General features: G+C 39.2%; 1 protein-coding gene across 4 annotated transcripts in view; it reads right to left on the reverse strand.

Annotated features, from left to right (window-relative positions):
* The window catches only part of ZBTB44 (zinc finger and BTB domain containing 44), a 67,142-nt gene extending 48,541 nt beyond the window's left edge, over positions 1-18,601 (reverse strand). For 3 of the 4 annotated variants that reach the window (XM_026505389.4, XM_026505390.4, XM_026505388.4), the window contains exon 1: positions 18,075-18,162. The gene's annotated coding sequence lies outside the window, so the exon portion shown is untranslated. Of the gene's footprint in view, positions 1-18,074 lie in introns of all 4 variants that reach the window. The other variant, XM_044386527.3, reaches the window with a different exon arrangement.
* Between the last annotated feature and the right edge of the window lie 3,916 nt (positions 18,602-22,517).

A 22,517-nucleotide genomic window follows, 5' to 3' on the forward strand; every position in this document is an offset into this window, starting at 1 on the left:
AGCCAGTACTACTAAATTATGACAAGTACACTTTCCATTGATTTGATTAATAGTGTAAGAATAACAGTGTAAGAACAATTGTTAATAGAATGAAACTTTTATCTTACTACTTCTAGAACTCATATTTGATCTGTTCAAATTAGTAATCAACTACCCTGAAAGTGAGAAACTGCTTTTATACAACTAAAAAAAAAAAACCAGACTGGGGTGGGAAAAAGTTAAGACTCATTGCAGTAAATACCTTTCTAAATTGTCAACTGATACACAGTCAGACAAATTCTATAACAAAATGATGTCTGAAAAAAAGAAATTGCTACTGAGCCAGAATTTTGAAAGCTGAATCTTAGTTGTAGTATTTGCCGTAAAACAACCTAAAGAGAAAAAGTAACTGTGAAATTAGCCTCCTCTGATGATCTGAATGTCTCAGGATAATGTCTATAGTTACAACTTTCAATCTATAAATATAAAAATCCACAATAAAGCCTTTTAAAAACACTAATTTGAATTTTTTAATCAACTTACTAGCTCAAATCTTCCTCATGAACCAACATATATATATATATATGCATATATATATACACACACACACACACATACATATATATCTCACATTCTAACTTTTTTTTTTAAAATATATTTTTTTAAAGATTTTATTTATTTATCTGGGGGGGGAGCACAGAGGAAGAGTGAGAGAGAGAAGACGACTCCCTGCTGAGCAGAGCCTGATGTGGGACTTGATCCCAGGACCCCGGGATCATGACCTGAGCTGAAAGCAGACACTTAACTGACTGAGTCACCCAGGCGTCCCGCTAACTCAATTTCTACTGAGGTTTTTAATTCTAGATATGTCATAAATACTCTTAGTACCCCTGTCTCTTTGAACTACAGAAGACTGCTATAAGGATCTATGTTGCGTCATTTGACACAGTACAATGCATTAATTAATTAAAAGAATTATAGTTTTTCACATTGCCCAAACCCAGTAACAAATTTCTCCACCTCATATATAATTAAACAAATTTCTCCACCTCATATATAATTAAACTTTATTTATTTCACTATATTTAATTGTTACCAATTAATATGTTAATGTTGCCTGGAGACAGAATGTATACTAGGAAGCTTTGTAGTTCAGACAGATCTAGACCTTAATCATGGTTAAATGAGATTAAATAAGAATATGGAAAGCACCCAATGCCTAGCACACAGTATTATTACCATATGTACAGAACTGAGTAACAGACAACCTATCCTTATTGATGATCTCCGGCTCTATCAACTCTGGCTGAACTAACCTTAATCTCTAACTCCATCATCCTTCCTGAACCTCAATTCTGGGCCTCTAATGACCAGTTAGAGTGCTAGACAATTCCCTCTGAATGTGTCTGCCCTGTTTCAAATTTACCATTTAAAACTGAACTTAAATTCTCAACTGATATCCCACTGCAAAATTTCTAATTTTGTTAATGATGGATACTTCCAATTGCCTAGTCACCCAGAGCTTAAAATCTAGTACTCATTTTTGATTCATCTACTCACCTCCTGTCAAAACCTGGAAATCTTCTCTCAGCTATTGTTCCTTCATAGGCAAACTTAGAAAATTACAGATACTTTCTACTTAGGAACATTTATTGATAAATCAAAGTCATACTCCAGAGCAAGAGTGTTAACTATGCCTGCTTCCAAAAGATGATAAAAAATGGTCTTGTGTGGCCATTTAAGTCTTTGCTCTCTCAGTGCTTAATTTTGAGGTGGTTGTGGATACTATTAAATCCAGCATGGTCAATAAGCACAAAAAGCAGAAGAATGCTGAAGGTATATTAATAAAAAGAAGTATGTGGGGCACCTGGCTGGCTCAGTTGGTAGAGCATGTGACTCTTGATTCTTGGGGCTGTAAGTTTGAGCCCCACACTGGGTGTAGAGGTTACTTAAAAAAAAAAAAATCTTTAAAAAAATTATAAACAGAGGCATGTCATTATTGTGGAAATAAAATGCCACGAGAAAGCATGCTGCCCCAAGAACGGGATAAATCACTGAACAGTATGAATGATTCTGAAATACCCACGACAAATCCTACAACATAGGAAGTTGCTATATCCATGTGATTAATTGATAATACTCAGCAAGTGACAAAAAAAATATGACTGGAGAAATGGAAAAACTTTTGAGTAAGTGGTTAAAGTAGCATCAACACTGGAGGGCAAGGTTTCAAACTCTTTAGTGTCAGGACCCCCTTTAGACTCTTAAAATCTACAGAGAATGCCAAATAGCTTTTTTTTCATGGTTATCATATTATAAATCAGAAGTTAAATATGTAAAAAATAATTACTGATATTTAGAAATAAGCCCATTAAATGCTGACACATGTTTTTCTAAAAACTACATTTCTCAGACCAAAAAAAGAAAAGAGTGGCACTGCTTTTGTAAGTATCTTAAAGTCTGGCTTATAAGCTGAATTCTTATTTCTGCATCTGCATTCACTCTGTTGTGATCTCACATTTCAAGTAGCTTCTGAAAACTCCACTGCATACTGTGAGAATAAGAATGAAAATGACAATAATATCTTAATACTGTTATAAAATTGTTTTGACCTTGTAAACCCTCTAAAAGGTTCTGGGGATTGCCAGGAGAGTCCCCACACCACATTAACCACTACTTTAATGTTTAACGTTAAGTCAAGAGATGGTTAGAAGTGTGCCAACTAGAACTTAAAGGCTAAGCAGTGAATGGGCTGCTTAAACTTCTGACCCAGACACAAAAAGATGCTTCCTTATCTTCAAATATGCACATCAAAAGCAAAATCCACGGTCACTTAAGATAATCATAGAGGAGTGCCCTATGTCATGTGTGTGTGGAGGGGAGGATCGGGAGGACCTGCTTCAACAAATCTGCAATGTAGATGTTATAGCTGCATTTAGGTAAAAGTCAAGAAAAAGGTTTACCTGGCTAAGAGGAATAGAACCCGCTGGGAGTCCTGGGGGTTAAAGTTAGGTTTCCTAGCTGATTAAAACAATCAAATATACCACAAAAAACAAGGACACAAGCCTAGAATTATGGGGGCCATCTTGGAACCATAAGGAGACAGCCAATGGATGGCAAAGCAAAAAGTTGAGAACTTGGGTTCTTGATGATGTCACTGAATTGCTGAATAACCAACTGGAGCTACCTTACTCCAGGATTCCTTGTTTTGTTTTTATGTGAAATAATACATGTCTTTAATGTTTAAGACATGGGATTCAAGGTTTTCTGAAACACAAAATGAATATCCACATACAGATATACCATAGGTACTTCAACAGGTCCAACTGAATTCATCATCATTCCTCACCTATGCACTCTTCCTCTTGAAGTTCTGTGGTGAATGATACCACTGATCCAAAAAGCAAAAAACCTGGCAGTCATCTATGACTTCTACAATAGACTTAAAAAGGTCACTGCCCCCCAATTTGTCTATGTCCTAATCCCTGGAGTTTGCAAATGTTACTTTTATGACAAAGATTTTGCAGGTATGATTAAGTATCTTGAAATGGGGAGACTGGCCGGAATATCCAGGTGGGCCCTAAATACAAACATTAGCATCCTTACAAAAGAGAAGTGAAGGAAATCTGACACCCACATCAGAGAAGGTGATGCGAAGATGGAGCAGCAATCAGAGTGATGTGGCCACAAACTATACAATGCCTGTGGCCACGAGAAGCTGGAAGAGACAAGGAATGGACTCTCCCCTAGAGCCATACGCAAGCCACTCAGGAGTGGGTACCTGCCAACACCTTGATTTCAAGGCAACGATACCGACTTTAGACTTCTGACCTCCAAACCGTGAGAGAATGCGTTTGTTGTTTTAAGCCATCCAGCTCATGATATTTACTACACAACAGCCACAGAAAACAAAAACAACTTCTTTCTCTTTTCTTCCTAACAGCCTTGGTCTCTAAGACCTACCTCATATCCATCTTTTCCTTTCTCCATTAACCACTGCTTTAGACTACTTAAATATCCTGGTCTCCTTGCCTTTAGTCTCACCAATCCTGAATTAATTCTTCACCATTATTCAAATATTCTCTATAATCATCTGAGTCCAGCACTTACTACCTCATGCCTTATCACACACAGGAAACAACTCCTGAACAGTACACTTTGTTCTTTTCAGCACTTTTATATACATGTGATATTGATTTCAATATATAAAATCCTTGAGATCAGGTGGATTATCCTCCTCCCATTATGTTGATGAGGAAACTGAAGCAGAGAGAATAAATGACTTATCCAAAGTCATAGGGCTAGTAAGTAATATTTTATATCCTGATGCTAATCTTTCTGTCTCGTATTCTCTCCACTCTACTACATTTTTTAGATGCTTTAGGCTGCTGTCTTTCCCTCTCTACTCTCCAACATCAACTCTTTGCTCCAAACTGATTTTGATTTTTCTCCAAATATAACATACACATTTCCACTTCCCCTACCTCTGGTCCCTTCTTAGAATCCCCACCTTATCACTCTCAACAGGTCAAATACTATACTTGTTCTTCCTTCTACCTTAGATGTCAGCAATACCTTTCATTTGTATGGTACTTTTTGGATTACAATATGTTTTCAAACATGTTTTCTTTGGATCTTAAAAACCTTGTGAAACAGATGAGGAAAAACCTTTAAAGATGAAGAAAAATAATATCAGAGAAAATAAGAAGCCTAACAGGGGCTCCAAATCAGGAACTCTGACTTTAATTAAATCCTGTCCTTACTTTATATTAATGAATGCTACCTTTCCCTTCACCTAACTCCTACAGTATTTTCTGTCTTGACCCCTACTTTGGCATTTGATATAATACCAATTTAGGTTTACCAGGGCTTATTCCCTGTCTCTCCAGGGACAATTCCAATATATTTATGAAATCAATCATACCTGTGTTCTTTAACTCATTTTATAAGTACTTGAGATATAACTGATGTACAATAAATTGCATATAAAGTGTACAATTCGATCAGTTTTGACATATACATCATTATCACAATCAAGATAAGGAAAATTTGTGACCCCTAGAATTTTTTGTGTCTTTTTGCAATTTCTCCCTCCTATCCCTCTCTAGCAACTAATGATTTGCTTTTCATTTTAGATTAGCTGCATTTTCTAGAATTTTATATAACAGAATTATACAATACAGACTTTCTTACTTATCTGGGTTCTTTTACTGGATATAATTATTTTGAGATTCATCCATGTTGTTGGGCTCAAGAATTTTTATTCCTTTTTATTGCTGAGTACTATTCTATTGTATAGATGTACCAGAATCTGTTTATCATTTTACTGTTGATAGACTTTTGAGTTATTTCCAGTTTGAGACTATTACAAATAAAGCTGCTGTGAACATTTATGTAAAGTCTCCATTTGGATACACATGCAGGTTCTTAATCATTTCTGCTTCTACACCATTTCCCTATTATATTCTTACTAGTAACACCAGTTATTTTAAGTGCAGTGATTCTCACTGGGCATCCCTCTATGGCCATAAAAGGACCACTGCTCTACCTCAGTAGTTTATGTATAATAGGCAATCAACTGTTTACAGATCTTGTGGTCTTATAGGTCTACATGCTACTTATGAGGCTGGGCTATGTGCAATCTGTGTGTATTCTGCCTAACACACAGAGGACATTTAAAAAATGCTGAATAAATGTTTGTGGTTTATGGTGCTTATTTCTGGAATAAGCATACTCTTTTATATTGAATTACATTATTAATAAAAGTATAATTGCAAATGATGAACAATAAAACTTAGAAAAAATATATGAAGTAAAGAGTTTAACATATACAACATGCAAATATTTTATAGAAAACCTGTTACTATAACTGGTTTAAGAACAGAAGAGCCATAAAACAAAAAAAACAGAAGAGCCATAACTCAAAATAAAAATTTCACGCTAGGGGCACCTGGGTGGCTCAGTCGTTAAAACGTCTGCCTTCGGCTCAGGTCATGATCCCAGAGTCCTGGGATGGAGCCTGGCATTAGGCTCCCTACTCAGCGGGAGGCCTGCTTCTCCCTCTCCCACTCCCCCTGCTGGTGTTCCCTCTCTTGCTGTGTCTCTCTCTGTCCAATAAATAAATAAAATCTTTAAAAAAAAAAAATTCACGCTAAAACTACATAGAAAATGTATATAAGTGAACTAGTGAAAATTATAACTCAATTACTTCTCTCTCTAGAAAGTTACTAAGTTAAAATGTTTTTCACTATTATTTAGAATCAATTTTTCTTTACAAATATTATAGTACCACAATTTTAAATTTTGTTTTAAAGCAAAAACAAATACTTGTATTTTTCTATGAAAGGAAGTACACTTTTTAGAATAGATTCACAAGAGTACTCATATTTGAGAACATGCTTTTACTTTCTCTGAACACTAATAAAAGTATATGTGATCTTTAATTTGATGATAGTTTATTTCCCACGGGTCTTCCTTAAGTGTTTATTAAGTTTTCAGGAAGAATTTCAAATGGATTGCTGTATCTGAGCTATAAAAAAAATCATTTAACTTTTATAACTAGCCATTTTTTAATCAAAGATTATAATCATTTCACTACATAAAGAAGTTCTTTCTAGTTTAGAGTTTAAGAAAGAGACTGAAATTTACCTGGATTTAATAAATCAGTTAAACCAGTAACTGAACTATTAGAATTTCCTCTCATTGCTGGTAGCCAGAGTCATGCTGATTGTTAATTTCTACATTAAGGGAAGATAAGTTAATATTTTTTGAGTGATTCACCAGGTGTCTTTATCTCACTCTGGGCTCATAATTCTGAGAAAGGGGTTTTTAAAATCCAGTTATAAATGAGGAAATCAAAGGTTAAATTAACTTGCCCTTAGTCCCATAAATAAATAATAAAATCAGGATTTGAACAGAGGTCTATTTGACTCTGTTCAATTTGATTCAAATTCCTAGTCTTTTCTCCCTATCCCATCATGTTGCCATTCAGAAGGATTCAATCACAGTACATAAGGAATATCAGCTGTTAATATCAATTCATTATTACTAGAAAGCATGCTTAAAGAAAGGACAGATATTCACTCTTTTGGATCCTTACATGAGCAAGTTAAATTCAAGTCAGTTTTAGCCAATTAGCATTTAAAGAGTTTTTTTTCTTTCCTGAAGAGTTTTTAAGTGCTCACATCAAGTACTCAAGAGTTCCAATATGTTTCCTTTAGAATTTGTACACAACTACAGTGGCTTTACCCAACAGGCCTTTGCACTGCTGCCAACTTTAACGTGTCTAATTATGAATTGAACTGTGTCTCCCCCTTCCCCAATACGTTGAAGTATTAACTCCCAGTACCTGAAAATGCTTCCTTATTTGGAAACAGGCTCTTTACAAGGCAATCAAGTTAAAATGAGGTAATTAGGGAGGTGCCCGGGTGGCTCAGTAGGTAGGTTAAGCGTCTGCCTTTAGCTCAGGTGTTGATCCTGGGTCCTGGGATAGAGCCCTGCAGCGGACTCAGCTTCTCCCTCTCCCTCTCTCTGCCCCTCTCCCCAGCTCGTTCTCTCTCTCCGTCAAATAAATAAACTCTCTTAAAAAAAATGAGGTAATTACGATGTCCTTACATAAAGGGGATATTAGAAGACAGACACACAGGGAGAACCACCAAGTGAAGACTGGAGACCTACTGCCACTAGCCATAGCACTAACAGAAGCAAAGACAATGGCATAGAATGGATCCTTCCCTCTTAGGTTCCTTCCCTCAGAAGGAACCAACCCTGCCAACAATTTGATTTTGGACTTGATTTAACTACACCAAATTTTAATGGACTCAACATTTCAACAAAAAGGCAGAACAGGAATAAAAAAGCAAGCCCAGGGGCGCCTGGGTAGCGCAGTCGTTAAGCGTCTGCCTTCGGCTCAGGGCGTGATCTCGGCGTTCCGGGATCGAGTCCCACATCGGGCTCCTCTGCTGGGAGCCTGCTTCTTCCTCTCCCACTCCCCTGCTGTGTTCCCTCTCTCGCTGGCTGTCTCTCTGTCACATAAATAAATAAAATCTTTAAAAAAAAAAAAAAGCAAGTCCAACTGTATGCTCTTTTTAAGAAATAAGTAAGAGGACACAGGTATGTTAGAAGATATACCATGCAGCAAGCAATAAAGATAGGCAGGCTGGAGTTCCCTATTTTTAATATCAGACAGACTTCAAGACAAAAATATTACCAGAGATACAGAAGTGTATAATAATAAGAAATGTGTGTGCACCTAATAACAATGCTTTAAAATACAAGCAGTAAACACTGACAGAATTAAGGAGAAAGATGACACACAATAATACTTGGAACTTTTTTTTTTTTTTTAAGATTTTATTTGACAGAGAGAGACAGCCTGTGAGAGAGGGAACACAAGCAGGGGGAGTGGAAGAGGAAGAAGCAGGCTCCCAGGGGAGGAGCCTGATGTGGGGCTCGATCCCAGGACTCTGGGATCATGCCCTGAGCCAAAGGCAGATGCTTAACGACTGAGCCACCCAGGCGCCCCATACTTGGAACTTTTAATATGGCTCTCAATAAATGATAGAACTAGCCCCCATCCCAAAGTCACTAAAGACAAAAGATCTGAATAATACCATCAACCACCTTGACCTGATATTTACAGTGCATAATACACATTCTTTTCAAGTGCAACACAGTATGCTCATCAAGACAGATATGTTGGGCCATTAAGACAAATCTTGACAAATTTTAAAGGAATGAATGCACACAGAAAATGTTCTCTCACCACACACACACACAATTAGAAATCCATGAGTTATCAAGAAACCCCCAAATATTTGGAAATAAAATATTGAAATAATCCACATGTTGGATGAAGGAATCAACAAAGGAAACTGGAAAGGTTTGTTTGTTTTAGATTTTTATTTATTTGACAGAGAGAGACACAGCGAGAGAGGGAACACCAGCAGGAGGAGTGAGAGAGGGAGAAGCAGGCTTCCTGCTGAGCAGGGAGCCTGATGCGGGGCTCCATCCCAGGACCCTGGGATCATGACCTGAGCTGAAGGCAGACACTTAACGACTGAGCCACCCAGACGCCCCTGGAAAGTATTTTTAACTAAGTAATAATTAAAATACATTACTAACATTTGTGGGATGTTGCTAAAGCAGTGCTTAGGGTAAAATTTATAGTTTTCAAAACACATATTAGAAAAAAACGTCTAAGAATCAATGGCCTATAACCGCATACCTACCATCTCCTACCCATCAGGATGGCTCTTATTAAATAAAACAAAAAACAACAAAACACACAAAAAATAGCAAGTGTTGGTGAGGATGTGGAAGAAACAAATCCTTGTGCACTGTTGGTGGGAATATTAAGTGTAGCCACTGTGGAAAACAGCATGGAGGTTCCTCAAAAACTTAAAAAATACAGTATCGTATGATCCAGCAATTCTACCTCTGGGTATATGCCCCAGAGAATTGAAAGCAGACACATGAACTTATATTTGTACACAAATATCCATATGACCATTATTCACAATAGCCAAAAGGTAGAGATACTCCAAGTGTCCATCAACAGAAGATAAACAAAATGTGGTATACACATACAATGGAATATTATTTAGCCTTAAAAATGAAGGAAATTCTGATATGCACTATGATATGCATAAATCCTGAGGACAACTATGCTAAATGAAATAAACCAGTCACAAAAGGACATTGTCTAGTTACAATATGAGGTTTCTAGAGTAGTCAAATTCATAGAAAACAAAGTAGAAGGGTGGCTGCCAGGGACCTGGGAAGAGAATGGGGAGTTATTGTTTAATGGGTAAAGAGTTACAGTTTTGCAAGATGAAGAGAGTTCCAGAGATGAATGGTAGTATGCCTGCATAACTGTGAATGTATTTTATGCCACTGAAATGGACACTTAAAAATAGTTAAGGTAGTAAGTTTTTAAAGGTGTATTTCAGGGGCGCCTGGGTGGCTCAGTCGTTAAGCGTCTGCCTTTGGCTCAGGGTGTGATCCTGGGGTTCTGGGATCGAGCCCCACATCAGGCTCCTCCGCTGGGAGCCTGCTTCTTCCTCTCCCACTCCCCCTGCTTGTGTTCCCTCTCTCGCTGGCTGTCTCCCTCTCTGTCAAATAAATAAAATCTTTAAAAAAATAAAAATAAAAAATAAAGATGTATTTCATTATAATTAAAAAAAAATCAATGGCCTAGGCTTCTACTTTAAGAAGTCAGAAATAGAGCAAGGCAAACTCAAAATAAATAGAAGGAAATAAAAAGCACAGACATAAAGTGAATAGGAAACAGACCACAGAACAAATTGAAGCCAAAACGGTCCTTTAAAGAGAATATTTAGCTAGAATGCAAAACTGATAAACTTTTAGCTAGAATGATCAAGGAAAACAAGAGGAGAAAAAAGAGGGTGGGAGGTAGCAAAAAGAAAATCTGGAAAAAAGATATTCAGAAGGACCAAGATGGAAGAATGCTCCAGAAACCAAGAGTGCAGAGTATTTCAAGGAGTGGTTGTCAGTGTCAAATGCTGCTGATAGGTCAAATAAGATATAAAGCAGTCTATTCGACTTAGCCACAAGGAATTACTGATGACCTTATAATAGCACATAGTAGAGTAAGACTGCAATAGACAAAGATAAAGAGTGTACAGAAATGAGGAAGTGAAAACTGTAAGTAGAGACAATTCAATCTGAAGAAGTCTGTTTCTAAAGATAGAGCAAGGGAGTTAGCTGGAGGGAAATAAGGGCTCAAGGGAGGATACTGGTATTTTTATAGAATGGGAGAAACTAGAGAATGTTTTTCCCCCAGATATATTGTTTTTATTATAGTAAAATAAAGAGAAAATGTTTTGACAGTGGTTGGAAAAGACTCGGAGAAGAAGGAAAAGTTAAAGACAGAGGAAACAGCAATAGACAGCACAGGTCCCTGAATAGGGAGAAACTGGATTCAGTGCATGAGTAAAAAATTTAGCCTTAAACAGAAGGAAACCCAGCGATAGGAAAAAAGAGAAAAGGATGGGTGCAGTTACAGTTAAGTTTATAGGTGGGTGGTGACAAGTAGTGAGAGTTCTTGTCTGATAGCTTTGGCTTTTATGTTATTTCTCTTTGAAACTACAGGTAGAGGTAGACTGCTGAGAAGAGAGGAGATAAAGTACAATTTTGAGGAAAATGAAACATGAGAAATGTGTGGAGAAAAAAACCCCAGAAGGATGGCTAGGAGGCACTGAAGACCCAAATAAAATTGGGAGACCACAAATTTGTAATGGCAATAATCTATGGCTTTTGAGTTTTATCTCAATAAACTGCCAAAAAATAATCAATGGCTTTGAACTACTTTTTTAAAAAGAATAATCATTACTTAATACTTATATAGTACTCAATACATACCAAACATTGTTCTAAGTACTTTTTACATATTAAATAATTTAATTTTCACACAATCTTGGGATAGGTATCACTTGTTATCTTCATTTTACCAGTAAGGAAAACGAAGCACAAAGAAGTGAAGGGAACTGGCCTAAGACCACACAACCAGTAAGTTTAAGAGTCAAGATCTGAACCCCAGTCTGTGCTCTTAACACTATGCTGTACTGGCTCTCAAAGTAAAGCTAAGTAAACCTAGTTGAAGGAAGTAGAAAGAAATGAGGAAGAAACAATAAAAAACAAAGAAAGGCAATGATTCCTGTAAATAGAAATAATTCTCATACAGGTATGGTTTGTAGTTTCACAAAGCATGTAAAAGGCATCAAAAATAAAAGCAACTGTGCTCATAAAGTAAAAGAAAGTCACAAAAAAGGAAATGAGCAGTGTTGGAAAATCCAAAACAGAAAGGAAAGAAGCAAAGAGACACACACACACAAAAAGGGGGAAAATAGAGGTAGTCAAAATGTAAAAAGGAGAAGAAGATAAAAGTGGAAGAAAATATACAACACACCCCAATAAACAACACCAGTAAAAGAGAAAAATGAAATGGAAGCAAAGCAAGTATGTCTGAGTCCTCAAAACTCTAATATATTTTTTTTAGACCAAAGATTTCTCAATTTTACGAAAGAGCACAAATACAATATTTAATAAAGACTAGTACTAAATATGCTTGCTTTTGCTTGCTAAGAGTAGGTGAGGATCAGACACTTAGTTTAAGATCTGAATTAAGAGGAAATCATTTAAATAGGAATTATCTAAAGTTGTTTCAGAAGTCAGAAGGGTAGAAGTTCCACAAAATCCTGATTCCAGAGATTCATGGTCTTGGTTATATGCTACCCCAAGATACCTGTAGTTATGCTGAATACATCAAAAACAATCGAAATCAAATGAATAGCAAATTCCCTCAACATGTAGAAATACATGTATTTTCATAGCTGTAGGACAGCAATACAGAATACCGAAATTACAAACTGATTAGTTATAAAATATTTTTAAGTTTTTAAAGCTATACCAAAAAATCACTAAAATACAAGAACATTCAGTGTGGAAACAAGGATGATATTGTTCTCCAAGAGTGAGACATTAATAAGTTTCATCCATCAACTTTCACTAGTCTAAGACAGAGTTATCAATATGAAATACCATGATGATACATGTCAAGTGATTTACTCCAGCATCAGTTATGTAAAAATGTGCTAAGGTCACCCTTGACACTAACAATGTTAGCGAAGAAATTAATGTAATAAGTCAATATGCCTTTCAAGCAGGAGTATAATATAAACCTAATGTACACAATCACTATTTTAGATCCTGTGACTAAGAATCTAGAGATTTCCAGCTCATTGCCTAAAACAGGGCGACACATTTCTAATCTAAAGAACAAAGAAAACGAATGTGGCTTTCAGTTTACCAGGGGATAAATTTCCCCCAGTCATTCTTAGGTACATAGAAAACTGTTTTCGGTTGTCAATGTGAAGCATTTTAAAGTAAAAACACCCTATAAAGCTTATGTGAAAAGTATGCTCAATAGCAGTCTACAAAATACCAGACCACCACAAGGGGGGGGGGAAGTATATATATATATATTTGATATATGCAATATTTATAAAGATATTAAAAATTATAGCTGGAAGGAGCCTAATTAATTAGGGGCCCCCCTAACTAATGAAGTAAACCCCTTTACCAGACTCTTGACAATTTTCAGTGACAATTTTTATCCTTTGCAGGGCTAGGAAGACTTAATAAAAATTTAAGAGAATCATTATAGGCATAGAGGATATAGCATGGTTTTTATACAGCTATCAATAATGTTTTATAATAACAATATATTGTTAATCACTCCCTCTGACATTTTATTATGAAAAATTTCAGATGGAGCAAAATTTAAGAAATTTTATAGGTGAATACCCGCATAACCATACCTAGATTCTATTGTTAATGTTATTATACTTGTTTTATCACGTATCTATCCATCCACCAATCCATCTTGATTTTTGGTGTTTATTTATTTATGTAAAGATTTATCCATTTATTGAGAGACTATGTGGGGGGCGGGTGGGGGAGAGAGGGAGAGAGAGAATCCCAAGCAGTTTCTCTGCCAAGTACAGAGCCTGAAGTGGAGCTCAATCCCATGACCCCAAGATCATGACCTGAGGTGAAATCGAGAGCCTGACACTCTACCAAATGAGCCACCCAGGCGCCCTGATGCTCTACTTATTTAAATGCCCATTAAAATGGTATCTAAATGCAGTTTCTGAAGCAAAGTCTGATATACTAAGGATGTGTAATAGATGTGACAAACACTTGGGGCTCTTGGCATATACTCTTCAGTGTTGCTACAGGACAAATATCAGTCATGTACTTCCTTTAATTCAAGGTATGAGGTGTACCAAAGTAGTAAAATGCTAATTCTGAAGACAGACTTGAGTTTGAAAGCTGGATTATCAGTTTCCTTACTAGCAAAATAAGATATTAGCAACGATATCAAAGAGTTAATGCGAAATTTAAATGAGATGCTGTAGGCAATGTTTAGTACAATGCTAGCTTTTTGAAAGGGTACAACAAATGTTAGCAATTATTGTTAGTGTATTTTCCCATTCATTCTACCACAGTTCGTTCTATCTGTTATGTGGTTACACATACCTATGCAATTGTTTGTGGGATTTTCCCCCTTACTTTATGTGTCGTAATAATATTAGGAAATCTATTTTATGGAGATTAAAGACAGAATAATGGGTCCAAAACACAGGCATTCTCCATCTCCTCACTCCACTCCCTGAAGGAAATGTATGTTCACCCTGTTATCAAAAACAGTGATAGTATACACTGTGTACACTATCACTGAGGAAAACACACTGGGTGCATCTTTTGCTTTTTACAGCACCTGGGTGATAGGTGACTGAGATAAACTAATTGTGCTCTGCCCACTTTGGACAACTGCTGCTCCCTCCAAAACCCTCATCTGAACACATAATTACAATTTCTATCAAATTTTGCCCAATCCAAACAAAACGTGCTGTTGCCACTGATCACATGTCCAAATGCCTTTTATATCTGCAGACAGCATATGTATGTCAGTTTTGTCTGTGGCATACAAGTAGATGGATTCATAAAACTTCCACCATCTATATACCTCTTTAAAGACTTGATTTTCAAGTAAAGCTTGCAGAAGAAAGCTTGAAATCTACTTTTTCTGCTCACCTTGAAGGATTAGTCTTAATGCTTTCTCTTTGCCAGAGGAATCAGAATCTAATTGCAAAATTTAAAATTACTTCTACATCATTTCAAGGAAGTAACGTACTGTTAAGCCTTCTGCAGTTAAGACATACGAGAATATATTAGATACTAAAGGGTATACTTCATCTTAAAAATTAATTTGGGTGAGGCTTCTTTAACCATACTTTTAAAAATAATTTTGTCTTTTGAACCATGTATTGAACCATATTGACATATTCAAAAATAAAGAAAATCCAAAAATAATAAATAAAACCAATGAACTATATCAAATTGGTAGCTTAACTAAACAGAAAAGTATTTCAAGCGACTTCTGAACACCATAAATACTCTGATTATACACCCTTTATATAATATATTCTAAGGACAAAATAAATGCAAAGAACTCTTAAACTTTACTGGAAGTTTATTGATAGTAGAATATTGTTACGGTGATTTTGAAACGACTGTGTGTATATACAGTAAGATAATGTAAGTATGTTAATGTTATTAGGCACCAAGATTTTCATTTAAGAGGCAAACAAAATATCAAAGAAGTTAAGGAAAAATCTGCTATGTTAAATTTGAACTGGATATATCACCATGAACTTATGATTCAACAAACAAGCAAAAAACCATTTTTTAGTTCTTTCCTCTGAAAGGGCCTCGAAGCAGTAACACTCCAGCAGCAGTGACTATGTCAACATTCTGATTTTGGTTTCTATATATCATTTCTCATCAAAAAGAACCAAGACTTCTTAGATAAACGGCCCATTCCAGATCTAGAGCAAAGAAAGTAACAAGGTAAGCCTAGGGTACCTTGTGCCAGAAAGCACTCCAAGTATGCTCCAATGGCAAGCAGGAGTGTTAAAAAAGAAAAGACACAGGAGCCAGGTTGAAAGGGTTCCTACTATCCAAATCTGGGACAATTTGATCAAAAAGAAAAATGACTGTAACGGTTACAAAAAAATGAATAAATACATTAAAACCCACGAGTCCATACTGTATCCTGCCAAAAGAAAAGAAAAAAAAAGAACAAGAAAAAATCTCATTTGCCACCACTGGGGTAACTATTTCTCCAATCCTTTCTCTGAATATTGATAATCAAAGGGAAGAAATTAAGCATTTACTCTGCATTTTTAGGAGGAACTTTAGTTCACCCCTAACTAATGAAGGAAATCTTTTTTACATTTTAATCTCCAGTAAAACTAATTTATTTTATTTTTTTTTTAAAGATTTTATTTATTCGACAGAGATAGAGACAGCCAGCGAGAGAGGGAACACAAGCAGGGGGAGTGGGAGAGGAAGAAGCAGGCTCATAGCAGAAGAGCCTGATGTGGGGCTCGATCCCAGATCGCCGATATCACGCCCTGAGCCCAAGGCAGACGCTTAACCGCTGTGCCACCCAGGCGCCCCAGTAAAACTAATTTAATCAAGAGTCACCAAGGAGTGTTAAAATCACTAAGCAAAAGGTAGCCAGAAACACGGTATTTGCTTGGTGTCAAAGTATCCCAAGATTATATACAAATCACAAAAAGCAAACCACACCCTTAAAACAGTAGTCACCACTTCAGTGGTCATTTGGCATTACTAACAGTGTAGCAATCTGACATTATATACCGTTTATGAAGCAGTATGAAGTACACAGTATCACCTATTAAATATTCTTGCCAAAGAAAGTTTTACCTCAAGCTAATCAAGTTTTTCTTTAGATCTAACTTCCAGTAACAGAAAATTCAAAGGGCTAGGGTAATAAATTAAATGCCACTATGAGGAAATAGACAAGTCTAGAACGTGGGAGCATTCTATAAGACAACTGGTTTGGTCAATTAAGTGTCAGAAAAAAAGGAGATGGGTATTATTCTTTTTAAAGGGGGACTAAAGGCATAATCATTAAATGCAATATGTTAATCTTGACTGAATACAGAAGGGGAAAAATTTCTCAAGGAGATTTTAGAATAAAGAAGAAATTTGCATACGGATTGTTAATTTAGAAAGGTGTTGATAATGATGTTGGGGATAAGTAGGAGAATGTCCTTTATTTTTAGGAAATGCATATTGAAATAGTTGAGGGTCGTGATGTTTGCAACTTACTTTCAAATGGTTACACACACACGGAGAAGCTAAAAGGGAGAAGTGAGGGAGCAACAATAAATGTTACTCACTGAATATACACAATAGAGTATTCACTATTTCTCAATTTCATAAGACAAATTTTTCATAATAAAGTTAAAAGTGTTCCTATACTGAGAGGCAAAGCAGAAATATACCTATATGGGAATTATATCTGGGTACAAATTTCACTTCTAGCTGTGTGATTTGTCTCATCTATATAAAATTCAAGTAATAGTATCTAAGTCATTAGGTTGTTCTGAGGAATTAATAAGATCACATAGGTAAAATGCCTGTGTTGCACAAAATAAATCTGGTTTCCATAATTAATGAAATATTATCATCCTAAAATACAAGACTACAGGAAAACATTCCTTTCATTATTTTCACATTGCGTGATAAGGAAACTACATTAGGTACAATTAAATATTATTAATCCACTGGCAATGTGAAGTAATGAGAGAAATGAAGATTTATATAATACTTTTTTAATTCAATAATTCTAACTGAAAGCCTAGGCAAAAGGAAATCACAAAAATTTTACCTAGCCAAACTATTTGCCACCCTATCAAATTGTTTAGTGTGCTTATGGTATTAGTCTGTATCTGAAAAAACCTGTAAGAAAATAAGTGGAAGAGAATTTTTTCCTGACCTCAACAGATATAATCTACTTATATGTTGAAAATACTTAAGTTTTTGTTTTCATTTCTATAAGTTCCAATAAAGTACACAATTACTAGTCGTTATTCTAAATTCTGGTTAAAGATTCATAGAACTCACGAGGATGCGATTTCCTTTCATCAGTTCTAATGTACTTGTCATTTCACTTGCAGGTAACCCCTTTTTCTGGCTAGGCCAGCAGAAAATGACTAGATGCAGAGTGATCCTCAGGTAGGGAAGAACAAGAGGTGTTTGTTATTATTTTTTAAGAGTGCCATCCTTTTCTTTCCAGTACCAGAGAAAAAGCAGCGGGGGGGTGGGGGGAGACAGGTCTCGGGCTCGACCAGGTGAGAAGAGGTAACACCTCTGCCTCCGTTGGGTTAGGGTGTTGGGCAAATTGGCATGCAAATGATGGGGAGCACCCTGGACGATCGGGGTGATTTCTCCAAACTGGGGGACCCAAGGCTAGTCTCCTCCCTGATGGATTAAATGCCATTGAGGGGACCCTATGGGGTGTCTCCCGGAGCGGATGGGGTGACAAGACCAGGCTTTCCTTCCGTCCAGCGCCCAGATGGGGGACGCGTGGTGTCAGCCCCTCGGCGGGCTCATCCCGAGGGCACTGGCGGCGAGGACTGGCTGGTCATTGCCCCCGCTGAGGCCAGGCGGCCCGCACGCCCTCCCCTCCCCATTACCTGAGGGCGGCGGTGCCGGGGCCCGGAGGCCTGGTGCTCCTCCTCCTCCTCCTCCTCCCCGCCAGGCTGAGGCGGCGAGGTGGCGGCGGCGGCGGCGGCGGCGACAGCCCGGGGGGAGGGGGCGGAGCGCGCGGCTCGCTGCCTCTCTCCTCCCCCGGGAGGCTGAGGGGACCCTATCTCGGGCCGCCGCGCCTAGGCCCGTGGACAGCCTGTGGCTGGGGCATGGCGGCACAACGAGCAGCGTGCTTGCGAGGTGGGAGAGTGCAAAGCGGCGGGAGGGAAGCACCCGCGGCGCTCGGAGGGGCCTGAGGGGAGGAGCGAGGGGGCCCGGGGAGCCGCGCGCGGGCGGCCGTTGGGGGCGGTTGGCCGAGGGCAGGCGGCGGTTTGGGGAGCGCGGCGACGGCTCGCGTTTTCTCGCTGGGGCGGGGTGGGGAAGGGGAAGGGGAGTGAGGGGAGGGGAGGGGGAGGTTGGGAGGGAGCCGCCGCCGCGCGCGTGCGGGCCGGCGCCGCGGCCGTTGCCGCTCCGCTCACTCCAGCCTGTTTGGGGGCACTTTGTTTGTGTCCCACAATGCTCTGCGAGGGCGGCCGGGCTGGGGAAGGGGAGGGGAAGTGGGCGGGGCAGAATGCGCTCGGGGGCGGGGCGCCAGCGGGGTGGGGGTGGGGAAAACGCGGTTAATGCGCAAGCGCAGGAGAGGCCGCTCCCGGTCCTTGGGACTTGAAACTGTGGGTGGTTGGGTCTCCTCACACACCCGTGGGTTTTGACACCGTCTGTGCGCGTTTGTGTATGTGCACACGTGCGGATTTACATTCATATGAGGCAGAAGTTCTGCCCAATTTGGCCTTCCTCTAGCCGTCTTCTCAGCCAACTCCCCGCTTACACTAACAGCATTTCTGGGCATGGTTCACTCTTACTGCATTTTTTTTTCTTTGAACTGAAAACGAAAGAAACTCCTCGTTTCTCGAGTGGTTTCTGTTAGCGGGGCCGAAACCGGAACACCCAGCCCCTTTCTCTCGGTGAGGGAGGTGAGCCAGTAGTCCGCCCATTTTTCACACTGGGAAACTGAGGCCTGAGAAGATGTGTGGCCAAACACGTGAGGGACGCGGTCGCTTTCTTTGTAGACAACCGGCCCGGGGCCGGTATCCCCGGATCTGAACCTCCTTTCCAACTGGCATTCTTTCAATGCCCTAAGATTGTTCTAGCATTGCCCCGAGCGATCTGGCAGGAAATGCGGTTCTGAAATGACTGGAGAAATCAACACCCAAATCTACTTCATCCCCCCAACACAGAGGCACCTAGAGCTGTTCCAAAAAAATATACCCATTCTTTCCACCACCTCGAATCTCATTTTATTACACCACCACTTTCATGGGCCTTACGGCGGGGGGAGTGTGCGGGGCACCCCGACGCGAACGGTACTGCTTGGGGGATTTTAGAGTTCTTGGTCAACAGCAGAATCTCGTAAAATGTTAAAACTCCCAGAACCCCAAGCCTTCTTTTCCCCAGGCCTGGCAGGACTGAGACCCGGCAGTGGGAGGGGCGCTCACCGCAGGCGGAAGCCCGCCCCAGGTGCGTGGAGGCGGACTGGGGTGCGGGCCTGGAGGCCCAGAGCTTCTCGGGCTGTCTGCTTTGAGTACTTTGTTTTCCCACGCCTCCAGCTTTTAAACCGAGAGACTTCTCTCCAAAGGGCTTTTTGTGCAAGGTGAGTTGACGTCCTGCTTCAAGTGGAGTGGATTTTTTTCTCTGAAACCCTTGGCAACGTCTAACATTAACCCCTTCCCTAATCCCTTTGACGAACTGCCAACCGTCCTGGCACCCTAATTCTAACAACTGAACTCGACTTTAGAAACAAAGGCAATAAAAACAACGTCTAATTTTATAGTCCTTTGCAGTTCCAGCAAATTCTCAAGTATGTAAAATATGTTTAATCCTCATGGCAACTACACTCTATGGGTTTTACTGTTATTCCCACCATGACTATTTTTATTCCCATTTCAGAGATGGGGAGAGTCAGAAAGATCGAATTAGGCCCAAAAAGTTTGTGCCGAGATTTACAGAAGGGGAAGAAGAGGAAGGCGGAACGCTTAGGAGAGGTACGGTGGCGGCAAAGCGAGGCTCCGGAAGGAGCAGGGACTTGAACCCCTGGTTTGGTGTGTGTTAGACTGTGAGCACCAGGTAACAACTGGAGAAGAATCAGGGTGGGAATAAAGTAGTCAAACAAATCCCATCTACCTCTTTTAGGGCATTTGGTAAGACAGTTAAGAAAAGACATTAGGTAAGTCTTTACTGTTATTTAAGGGACCCAGGGAGCAGCTCTTTCAGAGATTAGACACACACACAAAAGTCTTGCCTTGTTATTGCTTATTCTCACCTCTCCTTTCCCTTCCCGGTTGTGCTTTTAAATTTTACACTTAAAAACTCCATCATCCTCTCACTCCACCTTCACCCCAGGCCAGGAGGATCAGTTAACCAACAAATGGCTGGCTGTTGGGCCCTAAGGGCACAGCGCTGGATACTTGGAGAGGGTGTGAAGGAAAAAATACAGAGAGTAGGAGCCCTCTCCGTGTTTTTGCTTTGGGCAGGGTCAGTTTCTGTGGCTACTGCAGCCTCCCACCTTTTTCTTCCTGGGCGAGAAGAGACTTGCCTTTGGGTTGGTGGAGTAAGTAGGCCTTTCTTTGACTCTGGGTTAAATAATACTGCTGCAGGATTTTGTGAAACCAGAATCCTCCACACAGGTGGAACAAACAAATGGAGACCTCCGCAGGAACTGTAATTATTAACCAGTTCTGAGGAATTCAGTTTCCAGCAAATGGCTCATTTCAGCCACGAGGTGTTTTGGGGACCCGATTCCGGCACAAATGGCAGTTGCTTGTAGTAGGCCCTTAGAACTGAATGGAAATTTAGTTGTTGAGTCCATACTTCTTTTAGAGCAAAAGTGCTTTCTACTTAACAGAAAGATCTCTAGTCTGACTTGAAAAATCCCTGTGGAGGAGAGCTCATTACTGCACAAATCATCCTTGCTGTCTTATTAGATCATCCCAACTACATTAAAAAAAACAAATCTTGCCCCTCCATGCCAAAATTTGTACCTCTTCTCCTGTTTCTATTTCACTGCCCACTCAGTTGAGCACGTCATCTCAGCTACGTCACTCTATTACATCTCAATTCTAATCTGTCAACAAGTCTTGAATGTGTCCATCCTCTTGCCACCATCCTTATCTTAAGATACCAATAGTTCATGCCTGGATAATTCTATCACTGTTCTGGTTCCCACATACACTCTTCCCTTCATTCTCTACATGGTAGCCAGAGTGATAATGCATAGTGATCATATTGTACAACAATTGGCTTCCTATTGTTCTTAGGATAAAGTCCCAAACCTTCAGCATGGCTTTTACAACACTATGCAATCTGGGTTCCTTCAAGATCTTCAGCTTCCTCTGTCATTATACTCTGTCAAGGAACATGCCAGTCACAGAATTCTTGACATCTCCTAAGATGCCATACTCTTTCCGCCAATGCGCACATTCTTCCCTCTGTGTAGAAATACTTTATTCCTTAGCTAATTCCCCTCAGTATTCAGATCTCATTTATATATGAACTTTACTGAGATGTAATTCACATGCCATACAATTCACCCACTTAAAGTGTATAAATCAGTGGGTTTTAGTATATTCACAGAGCTGTAGAACCATCACCACAATCAGTTTTTGAACATTCTCCTTACCCCAAAAAGAGACTCCTACTTATTAGCAATAACTCCCCTTTCTCCCACAACTCAACTAACCCTAGGCAACCACTAGTCTATTTTGTGGCTCTACAGATTTCCCGATTTTGGACATTCCATATAAATGGAATTCAGATCTCTTCTTGACTACCACTCACTCATTCAAGGCCACCTCCCCTGGTTCCCTAGATTACATCAGACCCCATGTGTATATTCCTAGAGCACCCTGTTCTCTAACACTCTTCTAATTACCACTGTAAGACTCTTGTTCAACACTAATCCCAGAGCCTAGCACGGTGTCTAGCACATAATAGGTATTTGATACACATTTAATGGACAAATGAATCAATAATGAAATAATTAAATGTGAAGGCCAATTTCATCAGCTAGTAGAACAGCAGCTTCCCAAGACCTGTGATGTCAGGGGAAAGCTTCTGCTTCAATAAACATCCCCATTCCTCCACAAGATGCTAGAATACCTGAGATCAGTGTTCACCCTTTTGATTTTTCGAGATCCTTCAGGTCTTTAAGATGCAACTATTGAAATACGACTCATCTTCAAAAGGGGAATTCGTGTTTTAATTTTTTTTTAATTCAAGGAAGTGGGTAGTGATTTAATCTCAGTAATTTAATCTTAATCTTTGTCTGCTCTCAGTCCCACCTTTCCACCAGATACCATACTATTTTTTCCCTTTCACATGATTCACAGCCAAATGTC

The sequence above is a fragment of the Ursus arctos genome, unplaced genomic scaffold (genome assembly GCF_023065955.2).
Source record: "Ursus arctos isolate Adak ecotype North America unplaced genomic scaffold, UrsArc2.0 scaffold_22, whole genome shotgun sequence".
Classification (NCBI taxonomy): domain Eukaryota; kingdom Metazoa; phylum Chordata; class Mammalia; order Carnivora; family Ursidae; genus Ursus; species Ursus arctos.